A 26318-nucleotide genomic window follows, 5' to 3' on the forward strand; every position below is an offset into this window, starting at 1 on the left:
CATTCTCCTTCATACATTTAAAATTTTTGTAAAGGCAGTCATCTGTATTTACTGCATTTATTACTGCATATAAGCATTCATTTCACTACACAATTATTCAATTGGAGAGATCAAGTATTGCTCACTCAATTCCAATAAATGGACTACTGTGTAGCAATTGCAGATCAACTACTCATTTCCTTACCTGTCTGCCAAGGAGTGCTGATTTACATGAGTGGCACTGCTCGGGATTGAAGAGAAATCTGACTTAAGGATGAGAACAAAGTAGTTTGATGTGTATAGCAAACATGACAATGCAAATTGTAGGAAGATCAGGAGCAAACGTTAGGTGAAAAGTGTGTAAAACTGAGGTGAGTAAAGAGTGTTCTCTTGAATCTGCTTACTTGTTTTGTCAGTATTACACTTTTCATGTCTTCCATTCCCCAAATCAGAATGTGTCTGCTGAATATAATAGAGACAAAGACTAAATTCAGCATTTCTTTTGAGGTGGCTGCTGCAAAAATTATGAAAGGTGTGTGGACTGGATATTAGATGTGCAGGAGAGAGGAAAGGGCTGAGCATAAAAAAAAAAGTCCAGTTGATTGCTAAAAGCCTTTAAAAATAGACTGCTAGTTGCTACTGTAGTAGGTACCATTGGTTCTAACAGAGCATAAGTTGACACTTGAAGGAAAACATAACTGGCTAAATGTCAACCAATGCAGTAAAGCAGTATTGAGAATTTTAGTGGATTTAAAAGTCCTGTAAAAAGGTGGAAGGAGTAAAGGCCTTTGCCTCTCCAGCCTCTCCAGAGACCCCTTCCTCTATTTTGTTCTCACAGTGAAGGATATGTTAAGTCAGAGATTTGCTTCTTAAAACCTGTGACCATTGCCTGAAAGGACAGATAGTTGCATGACACCTGTGGTGACAAAAAGGACCAGACATTTCTGCTTAGGGTGGTAAACAAATTCCTCCGATGGTTTTAGTAATGGAAAAACTTAAACCTGCAGTGGAATGCCTTGCCTAAACTTTGATTAACATCTGTCTCAATGTGTCCTATACCTGTGACATGTACTCCTTTCAAACTGGTTGGTAACATAGATGTTCCACACCTACTGGCTCAAGCAGGAGCCAGTAGAACATCTGTTCTGCCAAGCAGGTTATGTGCTCTCTTAAAAACCCTGACCACCTGTGTAATGTTCTTCTTGCTCTGAACTATTGTAGATGAGTGGTTGCCTCAGGGATAGCCTGACTTGCAACTTTCAGGTTTTTCCCACAAAGAACCAAAGACATGACAAATATGCAAAAAATCTTTTGCATTATGAATTATGAATAAATTCAACAAAATGACACCTTATTTTGACAATTAAATTACTTTTTCTTGTTTTAAGACAGAGGCAAGAATTACTTAAATCTCCCAATCATTTTGTAGTCTAACCAAGCAAAAACTCTTGCTGAGTTACTCCCAAACTTTGCTATTATCCTTTTTGTTCCTGATCTGCCTTCTGTTTTAAAAAAAAAAAAAAACAAAACAAAAACAAACAGCTTTTAAAAGGCCAGGAGAGCATAAGTTTTCCTTTATGTATGAGTAAATTAATTTTTTCTGATCTTCTATACATATACCTTGACCAACATCTTATGTCTGTCTTTAAAGGAAAATGCAAGGTGAGGAACATAGCAAACCAAAGGGGGAGAAGAACTAGAAAATGAGACATTCTATTAATATGTTATCATAAGTTGTCTTTATCACAAGGGAATGTTCTTCCTGTTTCTTTCAGAAAAGTAGAAGAATCAAATGTAAAATACCCTGTCATATGTATTACAGGGAAAGGAGCTGAAGAGTTTTCAGCTCAGTGTCCATTTAGCATTTATGTCCACAAGGCTGCATTATGCAGCTAGAAGTACTATGACCTATTCAAATAATCTTCTGAGTATTGGCCTATACATATAGTTTAGTAATATCTTACAATGAGCCAAGAATATGCACTTATTTTTAAAATACACTGTTGGTACAACGCAATGTTGCATGCTAGCTAGTGCTTTTGAGGAGCAAATGATGGTTTCTTTTGCTGACTGATGAACCTTAGGTCTACACTGACCTGTTCCAATATAATATTCATATTAGTAGGTCTATAAAAGCCTTGTTAAAATATACGTGTTACAGCAGTCCCTGACAGCGTATGCATAGTTTCATTTATTTTGATTTTTTTTTTAACCCTCCACAATGAAAATTTGAAAACAAGGAGCAAGCAATAGTATAAGGTCAGAACAAGTGCCATTCATAGCAAATAGCAGTGCTGCATAGCGTGTGCTTATAAAGAAAGGTAAGGTATTTTGTTTCCTCTCAGATAAGGAATACTTGACTTCAAAATTAACTGGAAAAGCTGTTCTGTGCAGTGTGGCTGTAGCAGCAGCCAACCACACTGCTCTGCAGCTCTTTGGACTATAATTGACTTCTTTAAAAAAGCCTGCCAAAAGTTTTCCTATGACTTTTGCTGTCCTCTACCACCCATTTTGTTTTGAACACAGAACACTGGGGGGAAAACACCAACTGCTTTCTGTCTGTAGCAATCAGTTTGTGTTTTTCTAATTCTACACCTATTTTAGCAGCTCTGACTTTGTAGAATGCTTATATTTTGCTTGATTGTTTGTATTGGATGATGTGAATGGGATAATGTTCATGTGATCATTGGGCCTAAGTTTTAATGTGTTGATCAGCAATCCTGGCATGGCTATGGTGTACTTTTCTTTTCAGTAAAGTGCTTTCAGCAGGCTGTTGGAAGTATTGTAGAATTCTAATATCTTATAGCAAGCACTAAACCAGTAAACTTGTTGGTTTTGCCTTCCAGCCTAATCTGCTATGCCATCTGAAGCTTTTCTGTGAGCCTGAACACCTTTTCTGAAAGATGATTTAATTAATATACAGTGCTTGCTACTGTAGGGCTAGTTCTGTGGATTATTTCGGTTCCAACATTTCTGTTGGATTCTTGGTGATGTCATTAGCTTGATCCTGTTGATTGGCCGAAGAAATGGAATCCTTGTTATTTTTTTACACTGGTTAATCTTAAATGCTTAATGTGCTTTGTGGAGTTTGAATGCTTCACATCTTGGTTTCATGCTTTGTATTTTCTTTCAGAATGAAAGATAAGAGTGCTACTAGAGAAATGTGAAAAAAGTTTAGTATCTGTAGGAGAAAAGGTTGGCAACTGTAAAAGGAGTCTGTTGCCCACTTTAGTGCTTCCCAGCAAAGACATATGGTATGTGTGGAACCACTGCAAGTAGCTGATGGAGGATTTCTAACTGTACATGTAGAAGGCAGCTAAGGGCAAAGAGATTTGCACAGAGGTTCCTGAGCAGTCTAAGCCTGCACCTGATTTCAGGAGAGCAGTGTGCTGCGTCTTCAGAGCTATTCAGTCATGCTGGTGCTGCTCTGGGCCAAAGTTAGCACCTCTGTGTGGTTCTGCATTGTTTTATGTAAACAAACTTGTCCAGTGGTCCTTCTCTCTATGCTAGTAGAATGATAAATTTTTCAGACTCTCAAATGTCAGCTGATACCATCAAGGAATTACCACCAGGATACTGGAAAATTAAGATGGCTTTTGTGCTACTGAAGGTAATAAGATAAATTACTAGAAGTTTCCCTTTCCTTTGCCACCTTTCCACTTTGCAGTATAAAAAGATGCAGATGTTCACCAAGTCAGATTTGGACTCGCTTAACTGGAAATATGTAGAATTCCCATCAGCAAGAGTTGTCAGCTCAAGACTGAGTATTAGTCTGAATACTGCATTTAGTTTGACCCAGTGTTTACTGTTGTTCCCACCTAATGGTCCCTGATTGCCTTTTGGCAGAGCCAGAAATTTTTAACCAGCATTAAAACAAAAGATTCTGATCTACCAATGATTCCTGAGCAGTCTATAGCACTATGTCACAGCTGGTAATTTGAGTTTGCAACTTAAACTGTTTTGTTACAAAGTGAATCTTATTCAGGTTTCAAAATTTTTGCCGTAAGTTTGAAAATGTCACATAGCTCTGGATAAAAAAAAAGGAAGAAAACTGCATAATTGAAAGACTAAACATTATTAATATTTCTTTTCTTTTTGTAATGAAAACTACTACTCTACAGTAATATAAAGTGTTTTCTTCAATTTTCTCAGGTAAAAAAATAGTTTGCCCACAGTCTGCCTGTGTTATCACTGTATTTCACTGTACAACTCATGGAACAGCACTTCAATTTCTCATTTTTCGTTTTACCTATAGAACAAATACATAAGTTCACTTTCTTGACCCTTTGATGAAATATTTCTGGAACATGGAGAATCTCCTCAGTCGGACCTTTAATATTTCTGAGCTTTAATTAAGCTTATACCAATCCTTGTAGAAATACACCTTCAAAAGAAGTATAATTTTGGATATCACTGTACAGATCTAACGCTTTGTTGTTCATGTTTGCTGGGTTGCATCATCTTGTAGCTTGGGACAGAAGTCATTGTTCAAATTCAAGGTACTCTTAATCACTCTGAAAAGTCAAGTTTCCTTGTGCTCTTCAGATGGTTCTGTTGAGTGATACAAGCTAATTAACAGCTGTGGAGCACTTTAGCTGGACCACTTCTGTGATCACAGAATTCAAAGCTTCTGCTCAAGCTAAGGTCCCAGGAAAGATGGGGGGGTGGAAATGGTTTCCCAGAGCTATTGTACTTCCATGTAGAAATAAACTTACGGCTCTTACCCCATAATGAAGAAACCTGAATGATCCATCTGAAAATGAAATATTAGTGTACCACCTCTCCTTACCTTTTTCTCCAGAAGTCCCTGATGTGTGATTAAGTAACATGAGAAAAATTCTTGTATGAACAAAATACTTCAGGAACGGAAAGTGAGATTGGGAGGGCTGTTAGTGGCATAGCTTCAGTGATTAAAAAACATAACTAGAGATGCACTTTCTTTTGATTCTAGGGATTTGAAAATGTCTTGCTTTCTCAGTTTATTTCTGGTTTACTTCATGCATGCGGTGATGAATAAGATAAAAGAATCTTACTTAGAAAAGGATTCATGCAACTGACAATATTTTATGAAGTATGAATGCAAATTTTGGTCTGATCTGTCACTGGAGTATTGCTGAATATTGCTATAGAAGACACCTGAGGACTTACTGATGCTGACCCATTAGGAGATATACTGAGAGGCCTGTGTGTGCATGGGGAGTGCCTCTTTGATTAATAGCCCTGCTGTGAGTGTGACATATCTGTGCTGCTGTGTAACTTTTCCCGGATGCTAGACACTTATGTTTAATGATATTTGCCACTTCAATAGGAGGAAAAAGATTGAGATGATCTTAAATTGCTTTTCTCAGTGTGTGCAATGTAGGAAAGGAAATGAAACATTAATTCACGGGGAGGCTTTTTTTGTCTTTTGTATGTGCCTGTGAAACAAGGGCTTTAGCTTTAGCCCATTAGAGCGCACGTGGGCAGATCTGCTGACCCAGCTGTGCCCCGGCTAGGAGAGGGCTGTGTCTGTTCTGGGCGGGGGTAGATCCCGTGTACACAGCCTCAGGACGCTCACGGACAATTATGGCACTTCTTTACACTAGACAACCTTCCCGTAAGTTTAGAACACTCCCCAAAAAACCGGGATCCATACAAACTCAGAACTCAAAAGCAGGCAACAGAGTTTAAGGGCTTCTGGTGCTCTTTATGTAAAACATATCACTATCCTTTATTGCCTCTACAGCCCGAGGCCTCGGAAAGGATCGTTTGGGAAATGATACCTTTAAAACCTAAAAGACCCTATTTTCACGTTGCTCCTAACAAGGATGCGGTGCCGGAGGACGACGGAGAGAGCTCAGGGGCTTGACTGCCACCTACCGCTCACTGCTCCGCGGCTGCCGCGCTTCTGCCAAACTTGGGCGGGGGGCGAAGGTGTTTTTTGAGCTATGAAGAGGCCACAACCGAACTTACAAATTAAATGTTGCTGGTGGTTTACAGTCTATAAATTCCCGGTGTAAGAGATGCTGAAGAACTTGAGATATGTTTAGCTTATGGAGCTGGTAACAAGCTAAAGAAGACCCACATTTTGAATTTTAAAACCTACAAAGTTGAACAAAGGAGAAAGATTGATTTAGAAGGCTCTTGGACTTTAAATGGAAATACAGGTTTTCATATTTTTTTTTTTTAGCACCTAGCAATTTTTTAGTGGGGACTGTCAGGTCATTTTCAGCCAAGCTTTAATTCCTGGTGAAGGGGAAAACAGAGAAGCTGGCTGCCAAACACTCTCTGTTTTCTGCTTGCAAAAGGTCCCCATCCTGTATCACACAGAACCGCCTGCTCTAGCAGCGGCTCTCATGGGGATCTGGCACTGCCCACCATTAGAGTCCTGTGCAGTCTTGAAATCCTGGGAATCACACTGCTCAGTTCAGACCCTTTCATGGCAACATTTCTGAGAAGAAAACCCCAAAACCTGAAAAACAAACCCATAAAAACCTCAAGAACAACCCAATCTATAATCTACAGACTTATGCCATTACTTTAGGGACCAGCCAGAGCTGTTGGTGTCACTTGGTGCCCTACAGTAGTTATAACAGGTACTGCCCAAAAACACTGGGAGCATGCACACCGTATGAGATAAATGATAAGCATGAGGATGTAACTGGATTGCTGTATTAACCTTTACTAATGAAATCCAAATAAGAGGTGAAATAAAGTTTCTTTACAAAAAATGTAAGTGTTGTCACCATAAGCTACATATAGAGGAGATTGGGTGTAATTGTCTTGCTGATAGTGAGCCAGTTTGTTACCTTCAGTGTTTCCTTTGCAACATTCCTTTTCACAATTTAATAGCCAGTATTGGAAGATGGATTTTATTCCTATGAAAGCCTTTCAGTCTTTCCATGAATAAGAGCTCATTCTCACTATGTTTTTGATGTTATGATTCTCCCTGTTATGATGCTGGGGAAAAGCAAAGGAGTACTAAGCTCCTGTTCACAGAGTTCTGTCAGAGCCCTATGGGTTATTTCAGGAGTAAAGGAAAACCGATTTAATGCTTCCCAAAGAGTTAACCATTAGGGCCTTGCCCATGGAGACAAATCAGCAGTGTCTTTGTAGGGCTAACATCACCCAACTGAGCAACAAAGAAAGAGATCCTATAATTTAGGCAACCAATCAAATTACACAAATAATGAGTAACAAACTGCTGTGTGGGGTGAGCCATTTATACATTATTCTGAGCTTAAAATTGCTTTAAGTAGATTGCTTGGAGAATGTCAGAGATCCAGCACCTTTCTGATAATTGTGATCTATGTGTGAGCTTTTCAGGAACCCAAAAATACCCATAATGTACCCATAGAATTCAACTCAATGAGTAGGTGAGCTAGCTGTACCTGTAACTTTGGGAAAACATTATCTTTTGTTTGTTTGTCTGGAGCCCATGTGAAGGTAAGTGTTATTTTAGCGATTAAGAGAAAATGCTTTTTGATTTGGTAATGTTAATTTGCCCCTTAACAAACAAACAAAACTCCTCTTTGAGAGGATGAATGGAAAACTTGATGACCTTTAAAATTTCTTTTGCATAAGTAATGTTTACCAAAGCCTAGATGTCCTACTAAATTTTAAAGATCATAATATGTGATGCTTATGAAACAAAAATAGTTTACCCTTCCAGTTCTACTTTTAAGAAAGTAATAAAATCATAAGAGAGTCTGAAGTGTACACAGTGCAAATATACCATTAACTGGTTAAAGGTATTTTCTAATGTGTAAAACTGAAACAAAAGTGAACAAAATTCAGCTGATCAAATATTATTGAATAATTTTTGGCAATATTATTTGGCTGTTTTATTGTATTGAAGACTGTGCAATACCCCTCACAGCTCAGACAAATGAAAGCATGCTAAAAGCTTGTAGCTAAATTTCACAGAGGGCAAAATGAGAAAACAGAACTGCAGGCTTGCTGAGTTAAAGGATTAGAAAAGGTTGTATTAATAAGTTCGTATGATTATTCAGCAAAGTCAGGCCACAGAATGATTGAACTGCTATTTTTGGGCACAAATAAAAATGCTGTAGCTGAGTACTTGCCTGGTAAATGGCAGAGGGATGGGTTTTAAAGTCCATTTGGGATGGGAATGCATGCTGAGACACAGTGTATCTCTGAACAAGAGGTTTGTCTGCCAGAAACCGGAAAGGATTGGGTCCTTCTCCATCACTGAGCTGCTATCGTTGTAAAAAGTTATCGGATCGAATTCAGGGCTGGCTGTATTACTCAGGACTGAATTACACATTTCATCCCAAACCAGTGCCAGTGAATCCTTTGAATCTGAATTGCCAAGAGGTAGTATAATGGCAAAACTGACATATACTTGATAGCTGTAACCTTATTTACATTGACTCTGACAGAACTCTTCACATTATAAAGCAATATTAATAAAATGTTAATTGAACTACTAAATACCATCAGCCATTAAAATTACCAGTTGCTGGTGTAATCCACTAATACAGTATTTCTTGAAAAATAAAGGAAGAAATGATTTTGCTTAAAATATTGGTAAAAAAAGTGGAGAGAATAAAATTAAGTTGACCTTTTGATAGATGTCTGTTTATTGATTTAAATTCACCATTTTGTGAACAATGTCAAAGAGGTCTGTTAGAATAGAAGCATGTATAATAACATGAGCTAAACAATTTTTATTTCTTTGTGTGTCATTACAGAGAGATTGAAGCAAGCTTCACCTAAGTGTAGTGATGCAAAAAAAATAATAATACCCAGTCTGGATGTGAAAAAGCAGAGGAAAACAAGAGCTTCATATTAAAGTGCCTTCTAGGTAGCTGACATGACGCATCTAGTCAGACGTAAATAATGACAGACGGAAACTATCATGAGGTCTGTGAAGCATCAACATGCTGCCATCATTTTCTTTCTAACCTTGCTTTGCTAGCAGCTCTCAGACTTACAGGCTGAGAGATCATTTAAAAAGCAAATCCTAATGATGCTGCCCACTGTAGCAACAGCCAGTGAGACTGGCATCAATTTAGCTCAGTTTGGGAACTCGGGCTAGCAGCCATTGCTGGCTCCTGACACCCCAAATGGGAGCCATCCCTTGCTCCCTCGCTGGCTCCCCGCAGCTTCATGTGCATCTTGCTGACAATGATCCACCTGTATGGGAAGGGGGAGAGCAGGCACTCCTCCTTCACCCGCCTCTTGGCAAATAAGCCCTTCAGTTATTTTCTTTATTGGATTAGGTGTATTTGGGTGCAGGATGCCTGGAATGATTTTCATTGTACACATTTTATTTGTAGTGCATGTGTCTGGGAAAAGAGAGGGAGTAATACGCTGGTATCCCTGTAGCTTCAGCAGCAATGTGTTGTGGTTTGGATAAACACATCTGTACATGGCTGCCATAATCAATGTGGAACAGCAGAGCAGTTTTGCAAATGCAACTTAAGGGAGGAAAAAAGGCAAAATAATAAAACCTCACAACAGGTTACTGGTCTTGTCCAGCTCAATAGACTCTACTCATCAAAACAATATCCAAGAAAACAGTTGCACATTTTATTTAAGCTGGCGACTGCATTGCAAACCATTGGGAAACAAAGCTGGTGTGCAATAATGTAATGGCATTATCACTTTGCAAATCAGCACGTGGCTTTTCTTGGGTGCTAGCAGGGCATGAGGGCTCAGAGACAGATGACAACATGAAAAAAGAAGTAGATCAGACTGCTTGTTTCTGATTGTAAACATTATTTTCATATACAACAATGAATTTCATCCTGTTTGGTAAGCCTGACCTCAGGCTGTATAAATGTATTTCCATTGTTTGTATGTAAATTAAAACATGACCAAAAAAAAAATCCTTCCCAACCCTCCCCATCAGAAGGCTATTTATGCTTCACAGATCTTTCCAGTACTTTAAGCTCAACTAAGCAGCTACCTCAGGTAAAGAAGATGCTATTTTTCCAAGGAAGCATTTTAAAATATTTCCCCCCCCACACTTCTGAATGTTCTAACAACTAATGTAGAATTCGTGACTCTCAAAGTAAATAGATGGCACTTAATTATGCTGGTGATGTCAGGTATTGTATAGGTTGATTTCCCAAGGCGTAAGTGAAAAATGTACTATTTGGTCTTAAATTTAGACTTAATAAATAGCTAATTTAGGATCTTGCTCTATATGCAAGGATATAATCACAAGGCATTCATTTTTAAAAGGTTTCATTTATTCTTGTGAGCTTAATTATTGCAAGGAAACTGTGAGTAATTTGTTTTTTTTTACCAGTGTCTGATTTCTGAGAATGGTTATTAAATATTAAATGGATGCATAATTCAGGCAATTAAGAAAGTAATCACACAAAGTAATGTAATGGAAGTTAATTATTACTGCATAAGCAAATAGTTCATTAATGCTAGTAGTTGCTATGGCTGCATTCTTAATACATGCAGAACTGAAGCATGAATCCTCTGTGTATTCAGAGGTACCAGAAGCATGGTACTGCAGAAAGAGTGCTCCTAATGAAAGGCCCAGGCAAATAAGGTCATATTGACCCCTGACTTGTCTGAATGCTGCAGGATCATCATTACTTAAGAGAGTTTTATCAAAACCATGGCTACTTTAGATGCTTATAATACCTTCTGTTTGTAATACAGGCCGTGGCTTAAATCAAGGAAGAACTTGGGGAATTTAGCAGTTTTAAAATAAATTAATAAATTGCCAATCCTGCTTCTCTTGTTAAAATTCTACCCAGTGGTGCTCCTCTTGTTAAAAGGCTATAAAATCATTATATGTAACTTAAAAGGATTGTACAATTTTTCAGTACAAAAGCATAATAGCTGACAACCACCCTTGTTAGATTTTGTTCTTCAGTGACGAGAGCAAAACCTGACATTCCTTTACTAACATTATTTCCCTAAAGCAGAGCTTTTCACAGAGACTATTTTAAGCCCAGAGACACTCGGGCAGCTACATTCCACCTAGTAGGCTGTGATGCAGTAATATTACCTTTAGTGCTGTATGGTTCAGCCAGGGATGGGAGGATCTGCGGCTGAGGGGTGAATGGTGCAAAACGGTGACAAGGTTCTCCTTGGAACCTTGAAAGGTGTGAAGATAGGAGAGTTGGCTCCTTCATGTGTTTCCTTAGAAAGGAACAGGATGTCACTTGCCCATTTTAGGCTATGTGTTGCTTTAAGGGGCGAAGAAAAGAGCAAGGTGGCAATTACCATGCTGGAGAAACCCTGCAGCTCATCACATGCCCATTCCTGCCAGCTGCTGGTTCTCACATCCTCCTACTCCTCCCTCAAAATGCAGCCATGTTAGATAAAAGAAGGTGGATTTTGTCACTAGTTGTGCACTGCAGCTAAGCAAGAAGTGCAGTTGTATTAGTTCTGTGTAAAGACTGCTGTGAACTGCTTGGGATATCTGTAGAACCAAATGACCATTTGGCAATTGAGAACACTAAGGTTCGCAATCGTTAATAACCTACTCTCCTCATTTCAGTGCATCCCACAAAAAGACAGTAAGCAAATGAGGGTGCAGAATCTAGCTGTTGCCAGCTTGGTGCTTTCTGAGTTTTCTGGAGAAATCTTCAAATGATTGTTTTATGCTCCCCAGATACCGTGGATTTGAGCAGACTGGGGAACCTAAGGAGGGAGGGGGGAAAGCAGTGTGGTGGCAGCTCAGTGTTGCACTCTGGTCTTCCCAAGGAATAGCAATCAGCTAGAATGCTGATATGATGAATCTGGAAATAAAACTCTTGTAAACCCTTGTGACTGGCTAGGGGAGAAAAGAGGTTAGACCTTTGGACTGAAAATGTGCCCATGCACACATGCACAATGACATTTTTAAATTTATTTTAGGGCCACACAATCTCTGAAAGTGTTCATTATTTTGAAATACTTAATGCTGTTTCAGAATGAAAACAAATGTTGAAGTATAGGAAATTCCTGTGGGACAGAAATTGTGTTTTTACCAGCTCTAATAACCACCATTGCAACAGCATGAGCAGTCAATCAAACAGGAATTGAGCCAGCACAACCCCAGGAAAGTTCCTTTCATCCCTTCTTTATTTGAGAAGCAAACCCTTGGTCTTTTTGCAAGCCCTATTAAACGTACAGCTTTTGCAGAATGTCTGGGGAGGCATGAGATTTGTCTGCTTTGGGGCTGAGTGTGAGGGAACAAGTACCAGACTCTCCCAAGCCCCACAAACAACACCTTTCAAATGGCCATCTGAAGCTTTCCACACTGAGTTCCTCTCCTGGAAGTGTCACACAGGAGGGTGATGAGCCCCTCTGCTCAGCCACCTGGAGACCTTCTGTGGCACCTATGGCTGATAGCTGGGTACTCAAGTCCCTCTCAATGTTACCCACAGCAGTTTTGGAGCCCTCCTGTCTTCTGCTCTTGACAAAATGTCTTTCCTAGTGCACAAATTGCTGAGTAGGGCGAAGCTTTGCACCCGGACTGGTTTCAAGGTACAGCCCTTTGTAGAGGGCAGTGCAGCCATGCAGAGGGAAAACAGATGGCAAAGGGGGCTACTTGTGGATAACTGAAAGGATGCCTACTTCAGTTCAGGCTTGTCCTGTTGCCCTTCCTGCTCACTGCTTGACAGAAGTTTTATTTCTCACTATGCTGCTTCTCTGTTTTTGGCAAATGAATGTGTGCAAACTGCACTTAAAAGATTTTCCTTTGAATGAAAACTTGTTTATTATATACAGAGAGATATGCCCAAATAATTCCTAATAATAATTTTATTTTCTTTCATTCCAATGACATTACTAGAAAGTAAAGGTTTCTCGAAACAATTACATAAGTAGCAAATGTCTTATTAAAATTATAATCCTCTGAAATAAAAGAATAGTTCTGAATACAAAATTTAGTAACAATCTTCTTACTTCAATGCTCCTAGTATGCTGTGTCTTTCTAATCAAGTAATTGTAATCTATTTCAGATGCAAATTTGAAGTCTCATTTTCTGTCATTTATTACAGAAATAATCCTCAAAACTTTTATATAGCAACAATATTGACACTAAATATTTTTTCTTTTACTGAAACAACTGAGCCTTTTTTGAAGCAAAATAATCAAGCAAAACCAACTACAAATGTTGATTTTTATCTTAAACCACATTGTTGTAGTTCCAAGTTCTGGTTTAATGTGAATAACTGGCAGATGTTTTGTTTTCATTTAATGTGGCAAAAATGAACTCTGAGAATAGTGCAGTAGACCAGGCCACTGACCTGGGTTCATAATCATACTTCTCAAGCTGGGGATATGTTCAAATATAATACTGGTAATGGCCAACTATTTTTATTTAGCTACATAAATTTAAAATCTGAAGTAAAAAAAGATAACTTGAAATTCTACCTGTCTCTCAGCCTTGACTATAAATTTATCAATTTCTAGGCTCAAACAAAGCATGAAAAAACTAAATGCTTTGGCAGATGTCCCCTGTGTGAACAACTCCCTCTTGACTTCCTATCTATACAGAACATGAGTGTTCCTTATTCTGCTGCCAAACATGGCTTCACGTGGCAAGAAAGACTTACACCCTTGCTTTGTTCAGGAGGCAGAATCTTCACAGGAAATACTTTGGGAAATTTTTTCTTAACTGGCTCTAAGAAGCTACATTGGGACATCTTATTTTGAGTGATTTCTCGCTATTTCTGCAATAGTCCTGTTGATTTAAGTCAATATAGTCAAACAATAAACATTTCAATAACCAGGTCAGCATGTAGTATTCATAAATTCTTGCAGAGCTGCTCTATATCCATCATGCAGTATAGTAAAGGTTGAACACCACAGTCTTATCCTATTTTTCATTTTCCTTAAAAATATGCACATCCTTTAAAAAATCGTACCACACTGTTATTCATAGATTCTGGGAAGCTGTCATGAAACATAACAAAAAGAAGAGTACATGTAATTGTAAGGACTCTAACAGAGATAACAAGGAAAAGTTGGAGTTTCAAGTATTCATTCAAGTCTTGGTTAAGGAAAATTATTTCTGTTTTTCTTTGGTCTTTGGCACACAAGCATCAAAGCAAGGGATGCCCAGCTCTAGCATGTCTGGTCTGTACAAGCATGGTGATGTTTTCTGTTATCAGTTATTCTTGCAGTGTCTGTTCATATTACATTTGTTCTCATTGTGATAGGATTCCATGTAGGGATTCAGAATATCTGAAGGCCTTCCACCTAAGTCTTAACAGACAATGTAATGAACTTCAAACAGGTCTAGGATGAAAAGTTTGAACAAAAGTTGAGAAAATTATGTGCTTGTGATGGTTCAGAATCATTTGCTTCTTCTGTATGGAGGTTTTGGTTTGGTTTTTTTTAAAGCAGAAATTCTTCACTGAAGTATGACCCCATTTTCCTTCAGTGTTTTTCTTAACTCTCTGCTACTTTTAGAGTTTCACTGTGTGTGATGATTATCAGAAACCATTTTTTGTCTCCTGTTCTTTGCTGCTTCTTTGCTTTTCAGCAAGTTTTGCTTAAGCATCTTAAACCAGTCAGTTGCCTGCTTCCCTTCTTGTATATATTGTCCTGGTTCCCATGGTACAGAGAATTGTCCCACTCATGAGAAAAGACAAAGATATCCTGGGATAACGTGGGCCTTGGCTGGGGAGCAAACAAGCTGATGTTGGGCACATAGGTTGTGCAGGTTCTGGCCACCAGTGACCTCCCAGTTTACTGGATGTCACTTAGAGCCAAAGGCCCATCATCCAAATGCAAGGGATTAGCTTGTGTGACAGTGCTGTCTGCAGACACCGTGTGAGAGAGAGCTGGTATTGCACTGCAGTGATCTGGGAGAGGAAGGCTGAGTGTTACCCCTCACCAGAACTGCCACACACAAGGCAGGCTCTGCTCCTCCCACGTCAGCCCCTCGGCTGTTCTTGCTGTTGGTAACTGCTACTGCACCCCAACCTTCCTTTTGATCCAGGTGCTGTGTGAGCCCATACAGTACATGGTCTCACTGGCTGCATGGATTACCTCTGCTTTGATGTAATGTTTGGTCCAGTCATCAGAATTACAACTGGAAGTTTGAAGGAGCAAAAGAATGAAACTGTACAAAAGTATAAACCAAAGGTGCCAAACAAAAAGAAATGCCACAGACAGGTGAAGTTGAATGGGAGTAGGGTACTTGTTGGTTGCTGGTGTGGGGTTGCAGTGGTGTGTGTTTGCATTTATATGGTGGGAAGAAATTCATGGCTGTAGAAATTTGGATGAGGTTAATCTCGCATCTCAATTACCTTTATTAACATTACTTTAGGTTTATACTTCAAAATTGGCTAATGGCATGAGAGTAGATCTGTGCTGGACAGCTGTCTCACTTCCTAGTATCTCTATTACAAATACAACTGGAACTGCCTTGATAATATCCTATGGAAAAATAATGAATGATCAAAATAATTCCAGTGGAATTTTTTTATTTATTCCTTACTACCAAAAATTCACAGTGTGCTGTACAGCAAACACAGAAAACAAACGCAGCTCCAACATGAAAAAGCTGTCTGGAAAATTGAAGTGGACAAGATAGGGTTCCAGCTGAAATCTAACGATAGCCCATTTAATTTTATTTTAGCAATTTTCATTCCCAGTTTCTCTCACAAAAGCCTTGCAGCAGGAGCCAAGTGCTTTGCTACACCTTTGGAACTACTTCTCAGGCCAACCCAGCTCCTTGTGAGCCAGATATTTGCAGAGTTGCCTTGGTCCACGATACTCACCAGCAACAGTTAATTTCAGGTGGAAAGACAAAAAGAGGATGCTGACCTTCAAAAGAGAAAAGGCTCCATTCTACCATCACCTGATTGCACACCCCTTCAAGTGAAGGGATTTAGGCAGAGGATGATTCACTTTGAACTTGTGTAGACCGGTGCTGACTCCATAGTTGTCCTGCCAGGGGAATACTCTAATGTTATGGGTAGTTCAGTGTCATGCTAGTATTTAACATTTATGTACAGCTTGCCTGGACTAATCTTGGAGGTGGAACACCTTGAAAAGCACTTTAGGACTTGTACTTGCAATATCCAGGTCAGTTAATGGCTCTTGGAGTTCAAGAGGTGCTTTATCTGTTGCATGGATAGCACTATAACTTTCTATAGGAAGTGTTTGCCAGATCCAGAATTCATTAGTGAACTCTCAATACTTCATCTCAGTGTTTGCCCCTGAACTGAGATGCTGATGGGTTGCCAAGACTTGTTCAACAAAATGCTCCCAGAGAAATTCTCAGGAGTATGACATCAGCATAGGCTGACTTCTCCCTGTTGCTGTAAAAATATAAAAGCTATTTCAAGGCATCTGATGCTAGAATCTGTTACTAAAATAAAATCAGTGCGGGACTTTTTTCCCACTCTCTAGCTCCAGCCCTCCTTTCTGCAATTACTTCCTTTTCCAGAATAGTTCCGCTTCATATCTGTGGCACCTAGCAGACATGAAATTACTCTAGGATTATTTCATACAAAGCAAAGATGTAGTTGAGCATTAATATTTTCACTAATATAAATAAGCAGTTGCTGCAAGCCAAATTTTTTGTCATTCCTTTTAAATAAAAAATTGACATTGAGTTGCAGATTCCTATTTTCAGTAGGAAACTAAATGGTTCAGGACAGCTTTTAAAAAGCCTTTCACATAAAATTTCAGTAGTCTCACTGAATAGGGGAAGAACAGAGTCTTTCCTCTCTGGACAGCAAGTCTCAAGTCAACCAGGACACACAGAATTTTTTTACTCTTTTATAAAACAGTCACTAAAGTATTCAGGAGTGAATGAATCCACATGTTCTGGGTCACTCTTAATGCGTTGTAGATAAAGATAAGGAGCAAAGGACCATGAAAACATGGAGGAGGCAGCAGAAAAGCAAGGCTTAAAAATGCATTGATGTGAGCCAGCAGATGAGCTCGGATAACTCTTGCAGATGAGAAACACAGGCATCAGTTAAGAGTCTGAACAGCTAAAAGCATTGGTGATAGGAAATTAAATGTAAGATTAAGAGCAGTAGCAGATCACGATATTCTACAGGAGCACAAACAAGCAGAGGTAGTCCCTGCAAGATGCTGTGTTTCAGGAGAGATGTACCGTGCGTTCTCTTTTAAACAGTGTGAAGGGGTGGAATTTAAATTTTTTGCCTCTTAAGTAGGCACAGGTCTTGGCTGAAGTGCAAGTTATGTCCTTGCCTCTCCTGACCCTATTTTTGACCTCTGTGAAAGCAGAGGAAGCTCTGATTCCTGTTGACTTCAGAGCTCTTTGGGGCAGATCTCCTGCATAGTACTTGGCAAGAACCAGGTACCACTGCTATGATCTTTCCTGCAGCCAGCTACAGTGTTCAAATTAATTCAAAAAGAGCATAACTGGTGTGGAGTTAGTTGTGTGTCGCCATTGCTGCTTAGGGATAATAGCTAATCCCTGCAAAGACAATAAGTGTGAAAGTCTCTGCAGATGCTGTCTGGGGCATTCCTAGGCAGGCGAGAGAGAGCTTGGCGCCATTTTTATAGTTATGCCTGTTAAGATTTAATAGATGGAAAGTTTCATTAGTGAACTGCGTTGCAATTAACTTGAAGGAGGTTCCAGCCTACTGTATGCAGTCCTTCCTCAGAGAAAGTTGTTTACGTTTCCTTTTGGAAATTACTGGCTCTTCAGCACTTGATTGTTAGTGAATAGCAAAGGCTGTGATTTAACAAAAAACCTACCAACAACACATGATTTTCTCATTACTCTAACAGAAGATTGGGTCAGTTGTATAACTTTTTATGCCTTTGTGAACACCCCAGTTGCTGAAAGTCAAAACTGAGTTGACCCAAGGGCAAGGGATAACACAGAAATGCAAATTTTAGAGAAAGGTTTCCTCTTTGGTAGCATCTGTAATGAGGATTAATGGGGCAGTGACCTGGTTTTTGTTTGTTTTTTTACCAGTCCACCCTGAGGCCAGATCCTGCATGCTTCACACAATACTTTCATTGCAAAATAGATTAGGATTTAGGCCTGCTCAGTCTTGTGGGTGACCTGCCATGAGAGAAGAGGCACACAATTCCTACAACTTTAGAGCTGCTGCAGATGGATTTTAGTGCGGTTACTGGGGATTTGCCCTGCGTTAATCCTTTTGAAAGAGGAATATGTGGTCGCATGAAGCTGATTGATGTTCATAATAACTGAAGATCATGTTCCCTGAACCTTCTGGGTCTTCTTGAGAAGAGCTGTATCAGAGCAAGCAGCATTTGAGCCCAGCCCTGATGAGCCCACCTTCTGCCAGCACCCAGCTCAGCTGCAGCACAGAGCCTTTGTTGCCCCCATGAGCCACGAGCTAGTGCTGGTGAGATGTCTGGGGGAGGCTTCCCCCTTTGAGAGGCTCTGAGCATGCTTTTGCTGGCACTCATAACCATGAAGCGTAGGCAAACTGTGCTGAAAAATTTTTCTTGATTCAGAGAAAACTTCCTCCGAATTCTATCAAAGACTGGCCAAAGAAAAAATTTAATAGACCCATTTGGACAAGCGTAATTCTAGTAAAATTGTGAAACAGAGATCTTGTACTTGACCATGAAGTTGTGGTGACCTGAATGAATTCTGTGTGATGGCAGTTCAGAGCACCACAACTAGTGGTTGCTCTTGTTTTCAGTGTACAGACATTTCTTTTCTGACAGAGGTAGTGCAGAGCTGACAAACTGGTGTTAGCTGCAAGGTTTTTGCATTTCCTAGGGAAATGGGAAATCTGTGTGTGATGTGTGACTTGTTCTAGGCCTGGCATCATAGTTTGAAAAGGAATGAACAGAACTAAGGAAGATATTACATAAGGAAGATATTTTATGCTAAATTACCCTATCTGTAGAGTATTAAATATCTGTCTCTGGAGAGACATTATAAAACCTAAGTATTTTCACTGTAGCAGTGGTATTATAAGTATTTAATGTTTTCCTGCTAAGATGTAAAATTATTAACCAGTATTTACAAAAACCCCGAAAAACAAATGCAGAGGAAAAGAGGAAAATGTGAACTAATCAAATTTAATTTTCTTTTTAACTGATATTTCAGCAATTGCTTCATTTAGCACCAATCCAAGATTTATTTTTTTTTTCTGTTAACATATTCTTGTGAAGGGCAAAAGCAGATTCATCAAAGCTTAAATAGTCTGTAGGAGCACAGTGGCCTGTCTCAACTCTCCTGTGGGCAAGGTTTGCAGGGCTGAGGGTGGAAAGTGTTGTAAGAGTGGACACAGACTTATCAAAAGGCCTGTGTGTGCTCTCTAGTCTGGACCATGTAGGCCTAGGTCAGGGCTGTAAGGTGAAAATTGCTGTTTCTGCCATTGCAATTCCAGCCAAGTGTCCTTTTCAGAATGGGCACCTCCACCTGCAATGCTACAGGTGAACTACTTTGTATTAAAGATTTAGGGAGACCAGAGAATGGAGCAGCATGAACTACCTTTTAGTCTCACCCCAGAGACTGATTTATGAGAAGGGAAACTGGAGAGTCAGAAACGGTGCAAGTATCCCCCCTATATCAGATTATTGCTCCATGAGCCCCCTCAATCTACTGAGAGACGCTTTCTCTTCCCTTTTCCTTCTCTCATGATGCAGTGATGTACTTTAGAAGATCTCAGATTTTCCTCAAAAATACTAAGAAAATCATGAGAAAATCTGGAAAGAAAGAAAAATGTTCCTGCCCTGCCTCACGTGTGATTGGAATTGAGAAGGCTAAGGGGGAAGATTTGGACATGTACAGCTAATTCATTACTTCTTATTTTGATGGATTTAGAGTGAAAAATAAAGGATGAAGTGCTATACAGAGGAAGTGGATGTTCATGTGAGAGACAGGGCAAGGTGTATCCATTCAGAAAAACAAGGTGTGATGTCTACATTGCCATGACACTTCGGCTGCATCACTCTGATCCTGTCCAAGAGCAGGACATGGCAGAAGTGCACACATGCCTGTACACACTGCCACTGTGGCTCAACGAGGGACATGTCAGCTTTTTCTCAATTTTGGACCTTACTACTCCATTTAATAAATGTGATATTGTTAATTAACAGTAAAATTCCTAAGAATCAGAGTAAGCTGAAGTGTACTGTGAGGAAAAAGGCAGACCCTGGTCAGTGTGAATAGGATGAAGACCTTTTCCAGTGTTCCCCAACACAGCTGTTGAATCTGGAGCTATCCTGAGGCACGAGTTAAGGTGGTGCCCTCACTGTGGTGGGTTCTGTCACCAAATGTGTTTGAGACTGAGTCAGTGCAGTTAGAGCTGTAGTGCTGCTGTGGCTGCAGTTCAGTGGGACAGCAGTGCACTAACCCACGGCATGGGATACCCTTCCAGCCTTCCCTGTCTGCCTGCCTCCACCAAATCATTCATTGTATTTGAGTGTTGTAATCCTAGAAATAATACTTCCAAAGGCTTAAAAGGAATGTCACGCAACCTTTATTAGTTTATCACTCCAGCAGAGACACCTCCAACTTGCTTTGATTTAGTGACATAACTTGTGGTTAAAAGCTTTAGGCCAGGCCACACACATGCAAACAGTGACTAGTGATTTGGATAATTAGTAAGAATGGCAGAGCCCTGTCTCTTTACATGAAAAGTAGCAATGATATGCAATTAAAAATGAGCTGTAAAAAGTAAAATCATGTAGCTATATGCAGTGCAGTAGACCAGGCTGAGTAAAGCAACATAACAACTACACCAAAAAAAAGATAGGAGAATGAAAGGAAAATGCTCTAATTTTGAGTGTTGTTTTCAATGAAATTGTTTCTAAAAGTGGAATGTGGGAGAATAGTCAGCTTTTCTGACAACAGGGGTAGCTCCCTCACAACAACAGGTGTCCTGATGCTTGCAGGATTTGTTTTCTCAGAATATTTATAACATGTTAATGGAGCACCCAGACTGTATAAAACCCCCCTGAAAATACCATAATTAATCATAAAAGTGTGAGGTACAATTAATGTTTTCTCTTACAATTTTTTTCTACCTCATAGGTCTCGCTCACTTCTTAAGTGCTTGGCCCTACCACCTATTCTCTTTGCATTGGGAAGGTTTCAAATTGGCCCCAGCACTACTTACTTTGACAAATTTGGGCTATATACTCTATTTCTGCCTGTCTACTCCTCATTCACATTCTGAAACTGAATTTCTGACACAGTACCATCTCCTTGACAATAGTCTTCCAGTTATATATAGTGTTAGAGAAAACATGGGGATAGCTGTCAATTATTTCTAAATGTTTGGTTCTATCATAGTACAGAAGTTGTGATTAATAGAAGAAATTAGAGTATGATATGGACGCATTTGATATGCAACTTCTTTTTGAGGGAAACATTTCCATGGAAGTGAGGATTGATGTGTGTCTACGACTTATAATCTTACTCGAAAAGAAAAAACGTGATTAACTGTGTACTGAGAAACAAGGAATTCAAATGGTTCAAGAATTTCAGAAAGATTTGGCACAGGGTTGGTTGATCAGAAATAGTTTGAGACTTCTAGTTTTGTCCTTCTCAGCTCTCTGGAACATTGATTGAATCTTGCAGGGCAGAATAAAATTGCAGACTGCAGCAAGACTGTTAAATAACGTAGCTGGAAAAAATCCAAACATGCTCACACATCTAAAATCTGTGATTTTGAGTGAAAACCTTGCCCAACAGTTTACATGTTGTGCTAGCTCCAAGGAAATACTGCATCAGTTTGATTGTTATGTTGCTCATAGAGCAGTATTATTGAGTGCACAACAGGGCTGTGTTTTCAAGGATCATTTCCTGATTTTCAGGATGGCTGCTGAGATCCATGGCACAGTGTGATGAGAGAACTCTTGTAGGCCTTTCTCTATTTGACACAAAGTGTACTGAGTTTGTGTTTTAGAGCATTGCATGGCACTTAGGACAAAGGGAATCCAGTGCTAGGTCTCAAACACTGGGGTGTTGCTGCTAAGAAAGGAGCTAAAAAAGTTGGTTCTTGGGCCTGGAACAACTTGCTGAATGAGCGCTTTGGGTTTTTTGCAAGACATGAATCCCTTAAAATCAGGAACATCCCTCTGTTTTAGATTATTCCTGTTGATTTTTTTTAAATGAATGATCAAATACTATTGTAGGTGAGAGTTAATGTGAGAGCAAATCTAAATTTGCAGCTAGAAAGCCCTGTAGGATTTTCCTCTATTTCAATGGGTGCATCCAGCCACTTCACTCTCGGAAAGAGCACAGCTGTGACCTGTGTCAAGGCATACGGGCTGCTCTGAGATTGCAGTGATTACCTGATTTGCATCTTCAGCTGAAAGGAACTTCTAGCTAATCAATGGACTCAGCTACACTTGTTTCAATTTAAATAAGCTAGTCTAAAAGCCTTCTCTGCACCTCTGTTTGTTTAAGTTGGCTTTGTCTCTTTGATCTCATGTTAACATACCTTAATGACAGGTAATGATTGATAATGGTGTATTGTAAAGTTCGGGTAATAAATAGTGTTTTACTCATAATAATGCTGAATAATGTACTTTTTATGACCCAGTTTGATGGAAAATTTCCTTGTCAACTCTGCCTAATTGTCCAAACAAACCACCCATTACTTAAAGAAATACATGTCTAAACTAGACACATTAATTAGGGTCATGACTGAGCTACACAAAGGAATATAGTAACACTTTAGTTATCTTTAAGTATGATCTTTGGACAGCAGGCCTAATGTTTAACTGAAGTTTAATGGGAAGCTATTGTTTACACTCTCCTTTTGTAGCTCACAGACGTGTTGGAATCAATCCATAGTGGCTGGGTGATGGGAAAAGTGATATCTCCCTGAAGTCTTTAAAGGTCATAAGCAATATTACTTTGAACACCAAAAATGATAAAATTGAGTAAGACTGGATGAAAAAGGAGGAAAAAACCAGTTTCTGGGGTTTTATCCATTCAGAAACTGAGGTTGATAAACATCACATTCCATTGAGTTGAGGGTTTAAAAAGGGGCTTAGTCTTTAGGTGTCAACATTCTCTGTGTGTGTGTGTGTATATATATATATATATTCATTCTGGAATACTGTACATCTGAGTGCTGTGCCAAACCCTCTGTGAGTGCTGACACTTCCACAGTGGTGAGAAGAACTTCCTGTTGGCACTGAAGTTTTGATAACGCAGTGAGGCCTCAGAAGGACCAGTGAAGACTTTAAAATAAATTTCAAACATCAGAAAACTTATTAATAGTGAATCACCTCAAATTATAAACAACAATGAGAATCTAATTGTATGAGAACATGAGCTTCCAAGAGTAGACTGTCCTGTAGGACCAACTAATTTTCTAATGAAGGGCTTCTTTGATGCTGAGTTCTGGTCGCTTTAAATAAACAACACTCACTTTCATAAGAGCCGTACAAACAAGTGTGAGATTCTGCTGGTGTAAGAAAACTTGTACTCTCTCTCACTGCCTCCATGCAGCAGAGCATTTGCTAGGCATTGGAAACAGCAGCTTCTGTGCAAGACTCTGTCAGTGTGCTTGGAATGAAATGAAAAAGCACCTACCTGTCCCTTTCCTACCTCTGTTGTTTCCATTCAGTATTAAAAGTGTAGAAGATGTTATGCCAGAAGGGATTTGTTCTTTTTATCTAGGAAGAGAAATGTTTTTGCTATTTGCATTTCTGAATTGCTTAGCTGCCCAAGCATGCTTTATGTGTGCTGCTTGAAATGTGTCATCAGATCACGTGTCCACTGTTCTCTGGCTGATGTTGGACTTTCTCCAACAAATATGGATTATGTTAAAGTAGGTTCTGAATTGACGAGAATATGTTAATAACTCCCAGATGGGCATCTTTGTGCAGGGAAATACAAGCAGTCTATGGCAGGAGCTAGTGTTTGGCAGGTCCATCATTCCGTCATTAAAGGCCACATTATTACTCCCAACTCTGCTTGCATGACAATTGCTTGCATAAACTCAGTCTCCCAATAACAAATATACACAATTTGCTTTTAGATATACTTCACTCTTGTAAGGAATCTCTTTATGCCAGCTGGTGCTTCCTCCAGTTTATAATATGGATTTTTATAATTAAAGAACAGGGTGAAATAAACACTTATGTTCCACAAATGCACACCTAAGGTCATTTTTCCAGATGTGTGATACAAATATAAGCTCAGAATACTTATACTCCCACTGTGAGGACTGTATTATTCAATTATGTGTTTATCTAAGTTTGGTTGAAGTTACAATTGGATATGCTATTTAAAAAAAAGTTTCTTTCATGATCTTAAAGGGGTTTGCAGTCTTCCTATGACTTCATAAAACTGATATTGCTCCCGAGCAGCTGTTATAACTAGATAAATGCATAAACAATATATTCAAGTGTGAATTATATGATAAATGTACCTCAATCACCACATTTGTTCTTCATCTATTAACCCATTTTACCAAAACATTCCAAAGCTCTGTCCATCCAGCAAGCATTTACAAAGTAAGAATGGCTGGAAAAGACTCTTTTCTTCTCCATCCAATTATTTTCCCCAAACCTACCCCACCAAGTATCCAGTCGTGAACTTACAAACAAATGCAAAAGCCATGTTAGGCTTTTTGTGGTATCTAAAATATAAATTGTTAACAGATTTTGTATTTCACTGCTAGCTGGAAGTGAAGCAAAGGCTTTGGATTCTGGGAATGGGAAACTTAAGAGTCCCAGTTCTTGGTCTCATCTTTAGTTCTGGAGCCATGTGTCCAGGAATTGAATCCTACAAAGCATTGCCTATACTGAAAATCTGAGGAGCAGTTACTAGGTTAACACTTAAACACCTTCATCAAATAATAAAAATATATTGGTGAAAGGACTTAATGACTAAATCACAAGTACTTTTATCAGTCATCTAGATTATTCCACCTCAAGGTCAGTAATCTCTAGACCCTGTTTTAATGTAGTCTCACAAGCCCATATATGCATTTTCTCATGCACCTATATTTAAACATGGATTTTGACTGACACATCAATGATAATGATGACTTTACTGGTCTTAATAATAAAGAGGGTACAGTATACATTTTGAAATAACATCTTTAAGTCAGCTGATGAGAATTTACATTTTTCAGCACATTCTAGGGAATACTACAGTGTTGGGGCAGTATCTTCTGGTGATAACCCAGAATGTCAATACCATCAAATATTTGGATCTGACCCAAGCATCAAATATATCATGAGGAGTCCTCTTAGTTTTGTGCTTCTCTAGTCTCTTTCTGCATGTTCTGATATTATTACTCTCAAACTGGCACTTAATTTTCTTGGCTCTTAAAATGAGTGTTGTAAGAGTAGTTGAACGTAATATGTGGTATTTTAATATTGTGACTCTTAATGCTATATAAAACCTTTGTTTCCTACAGGTTTATTGAGCTGGTGTATTAGATTTCCTGCTGCATGAGCAAGAAGATTATGGTGGCTTACGTCTAAGTATACTTTTGGGAGGCATTTTGTATTTTCTCTATAAATAGTCTTTCTAAAACACAATTGTGAAACTATTAATGTTTATATCACATTATACATCTCTCTAAGTTTACTGTGATGAGTATACAGTGTGATAACAAGAGGAAACCTTTTTGCCTAGGAAACGTGTTCAGAATTATTATTGTTAGAAGCCTACTAAAAGGCAATTTTTTTAATATTTATGTTATCTGTAGGATAGTTTTGGCTTATTACACTGAGCCATCCCTGTTTTCACCAATAGTAAAATTACATCTCTTAAAGAGTTAAGCACTTCAGTGGAGCTTGCAAATACACAGCTTTGAGCAGAAATTTGGGTGCTCTGGGTATTTCGTTTTTTGTCAGAAAGAGGTGGAATGAGTCAATTGCAATTATAAGTTCTCCACAAATAAAATTCAGGCTTGGGGATGAGAGTGTGTGCACAGCAAAAGTTGTATTTTATACTGGGTAAATGTTTTTGCCTTAAGCAAAAGAATGCATTTATTATGGACTTTAAAGATGCAAACCCTAGAAAGATCCTTCATCTTGACACACATGGAAACTGTATGGGGGGGAAGGATGGAGTACCGGTATTATATTACTGACTTCCATTCTGTTTTAATGAGCAATTTCTTCACGATTTGGGAGAAAATGCCACAGGTCTAATTCTGTGAGCTCCCCTGCAGCCATTTATTCCTCTCTATGTGAACAGCCACTTTCATTATTTTTTGAAAATGTAACATGAGTGAAACAAGCGGTTGATGTGTCCCCATCCAGCGAAATGAAAGATCGCTCTCTCCAAGCAGGGCCGGCTGTGTGGATCAGCTCCAGCTCCCAGTGAGCCCTCCTCGGGCTCGGATGCGGCGTGAGCTGCGGGTAATCTGCAATTTGCTGGGGGCATCGTTATCCTGCTCTGCCTGCGGGGCAGGATTGCAGCCAGGCCGGCAGCAGCTGCCCGCCGGGCTGCCCGGGCAGGTGGGACCCGCAGC

The sequence above is a fragment of the Corvus brachyrhynchos genome, unplaced genomic scaffold (genome assembly GCF_000691975.1).
Source record: "Corvus brachyrhynchos isolate BGI_N302 unplaced genomic scaffold, ASM69197v1 scaffold255, whole genome shotgun sequence".
NCBI lineage: Eukaryota > Metazoa > Chordata > Aves > Passeriformes > Corvidae > Corvus > Corvus brachyrhynchos.